This window comes from Pyxicephalus adspersus, chromosome 2 (genome assembly GCF_032062135.1).
Source record: "Pyxicephalus adspersus chromosome 2, UCB_Pads_2.0, whole genome shotgun sequence".
NCBI classification, from domain to species: Eukaryota; Metazoa; Chordata; class Amphibia; order Anura; family Pyxicephalidae; genus Pyxicephalus; species Pyxicephalus adspersus.
The window spans coordinates 112,771,017-112,774,514 of NC_092859.1; the positions used below are offsets into that span (position 1 = coordinate 112,771,017).

General features: G+C 37.0%; 1 long non-coding RNA gene across 1 annotated transcript; it reads left to right on the forward strand.

The window, feature by feature from the left end:
* The first annotated feature begins 710 nt into the window (after window positions 1-710).
* LOC140324202 (uncharacterized) lies at window positions 711-1,552 on the forward strand. Its single transcript, XR_011919511.1, has 4 exons — window positions 711-794; window positions 877-951; window positions 1,272-1,328; window positions 1,429-1,552. It is a non-coding gene; the product is annotated as an uncharacterized lncRNA (long non-coding RNA).
* The last annotated feature ends 1,946 nt before the right edge of the window (window positions 1,553-3,498 follow it).

Here is a 3,498-nt window from a genome sequence, read left to right on the forward strand (position 1 = left end):
ACTAAGCCTGCTAGTGTGTTCTGTTTACTGCTAGCTGTATATCACTGAAAGGAAGCTGGGAGGTATTGGACTAATGTTCCACTGTCATAGACTTGTGCTGAACCCCAGCCATTCTGAATAACGTGCTGGATACAGCAAAACAATATGCGCAGATTACTGTGCCATATACAGGTATAGTGGTATGGCTAGAAAAGGTGACCTTAGTTCAAAAAATTTAACACAATTGGGGTTTTTGAGAAGTCCCTGCTCCTTTTTGGAATTTTAAGTCAGCCACTCCTAAGGTTTAATGAATGGGAAGAGTAATGAGGGAAATTAGTTTCTTTTCATTATCCACACATTGACATCTGTGTCCCTTGGGGCATACAGTTGAGCAGTGGGAGATGCTATACAAATGAAGGTGAGTCAGCAGATGGTGTCTGCTCGCCAAATCCTAAATGGACCAGATTAATTACTTCATCCTTAATTGGGTGTGGTGGTCAACCCCCTGTGAAGGTAAATGTTTCTTTTCTCTGTAACTGGAGGAAAAGCAAACTCTCCCCCCGAATGGCCTAATAAAAGCAAACATTGCAACTTATTAAAGTTTATTTGGGTCATAAGGAAGCTCGATATCAAGCACCTGTAATGGTTTGCATTACATAGGAAGTCTCTATTGGCTTTGGAAGTGTTCAGTTTATTAATGGATGGGCAGATGTCTCACAACGCCTTTCTAATTTTGTTTTCTTCCCAGACAATGTGCCTTAGCTGCGTTAGCAGATGTGAAATCTTACCTGACTGAGGAAGGTGGACAGATTGCTGTAAGTTCTAGTGTCCTTTATTTATTTATTTTTTTGTTGCTGCTCTAAATTCCAAATTAATTAATGTGACTTTGTGTTCCAGGTCTTTGATGCTACAAATACAACCAGAGAAAGAAGAGCGATGGTTGTTGATTTTGCCAAAGAGAATGACTTCAAGGTTAGTTGGCAGAAACAGAATACATTAATATGTTTTCAGATTTTTTTTTAATGGTATGGCTTTGGTAGGAAGGAAGATTTCACACAATTCTTGTTTTGTAATGAATTACTTGTTGTCCATAGGGTTTTATATCTGGGATATGTTTATTTCCCTAGTGGTTGAACCTGATGACTGACTGTAAAATATATTGGTTTTCCCATCACATACTGACTGCCATAGAGGTTGAATAAAAAAAAAATAGCATTGCATATACTTTGGTTAATGACTAACATGGAAATTTACATTGCCTAGCAGTAAGTTTGTATCTTTTTATTTTCCAGGTGTTCTTTATCGAATCCATCTGCGATGATCCATCAGTTGTTGCCAGCAATGTTTTGGTAAGAATATATTGTCTATTAAAGCTAGCAGTGTATTTTGATGATCTAATAAACCATGATAGGGATTAAACTAATTGTTATGCTTTGTTTGGAATTTTAGGAAGTTAAACTGTCCAGCCCTGACTATAAAGGTTGTTCATCAAAAGAAGCACTGGATGACTTCATGAAAAGGATAAACTGTTACAAGAACATGTATGAACCTCTTGATCCAGACACCCATGACGAATAAATTTAAATCAAACTGGAAATGGAGATGGACACCAAAGCAATTTTACTGTTTCCTTAAGAAATGAAGAAGCCTCTGGTCATTTCAACAGCGGGGTGCACAGCTGGGGCTGCTCATACGCCGCCAAATCTTTATTTTACATTTTGTTTTTGTTTTTTACCTTTTATTTTTTTGTAGTTTTAGTACAGTTTGTTTTATTCTACTGTTTTGGAAAGTATTAACCAAAATGGCAAGAGGCCAGGTTAAAGAAATGTAGATGATTTCAAGGGTAAAATAATACTGTGTTACCTTCCACTGTTCTTCATATGCCTGTTTGTTTCCCAAGGGTACCAAGTCCTTATGTTGAGATTTAGGTATACTTGCCATCCTGTCCCATGGAATTGGTGCGAAGTTTACGCTGTGGTCTGGGCTGCAGTACTTCTGTTTTATACGTATAGGTTTGGTGCTTTCATTTGATGTGTACATGGATCGTAATGTCTCTTGTGTGGGACCTGGTTATCATGTATACTGTGGAAACACATGTTCTGAACTTAACAACATCATCTTACAGGGCTGTCTACTTAGTTGTGCAACATGCTAAAAGTAATGTTTCTAGTGTCATGGCTGCATCCCAAGTTAAACCCTCCACTGTGTTGAGGCATGCAATAGGAAAAAGTCATTTTACCAGGCTTATTGAGTAGGGTAAAGTAATCATCTTTATCAAGCTATGAGAATTCTGCTTTTAATAGTATTTAGTTGATGTGGATTATTGCACAATAGTGCAACACTATTCCCCTTTGCTGTACTGATACATCCTGGCCGTGTCACCAAATGCCACAGTGTGACTGGCATAGTATGGAGTAGATAAAACAGACTTGCTTATTTTCCCAAAAGCTGCTAGAACAGTATTGTCCTCAATGCTTTCTACTATCTGTAACTTGAATTTTCCTAAGCCTGCTTCTGCTGCTAACGCCATTCCCTGTTATCTCCTTAAGCACATATTCACTTTATGGATGTGAAGTGCAAGAATTGGCCATTTCATTGTTCCTCAGCGGCTTTAAGCTGGGGATCTTGATATATGGGTGGGGGAATTATATTTTTGTATGACTTAACTTTTTTTCTTTCAAAAATGCATGTTAGCACTTTAATACAATGGTCAGGACAGGGTTGTGAGAAGGCGATTTGCGCAGAATTCTTGGCATGGACTGACACAAGCTCAGAAAATGTGGGAGAATGTATTTTTTTTTTTCTTTCTTTCTTTTTTTGTCGGGATGTATCTGATGTGTAGCTAAGGAAGCAAATGTGGATCTGACTGTGTAACAAATCAACCTCAATTTATTCCTGCGTGGGGACTGATTTAACAGGCTGCTCAAGCAAGAATATGTTATCCCATGGCCGTACTTCGGGATTCAGGATATCAAAGACATTGTTGCAGACGTGAAAACTGAGGTTGATTGTGACATTTTTTGAGTGATTGTATTTGATTGTAAAATGATGTTACTGGGTTTTTTCTGATTTTCTTTTTTAATACTTATTTTTGAATCTTCAGTTTACCGTTTTTGTTAAGAGATTAAAAGAGAAAGTAGTTTCATGTGTGTGCATGCATATATAAATTTGGCTTGAGATACTGATAAAGGTTTTGTTTTTCTACCTTTGCACTATTTATCATGCCATAGATTTGTATAGGTCCAATGCTCACTTCTCATCCATGTTTGGAACCAAGCGCACCCCTATTGGTATAAAATAAGTTGTGCAAAAAAAACATATGCATGGTATAAAAAAAGCCAACATGCTATAAAAAAAATCAGATTCATTGTGTTGGTGTAAACTATTTGTGTTTTGGGTGCTCTTGGTTACTGTTTAATATATCTGTTATTGAGAGGTTATAATTGACCATTTCTTAATTGTTGAAATGAAGCCACCATCGATCTTTTGTCTGTAAGAGTAAGATATTTTTTTTTTTTT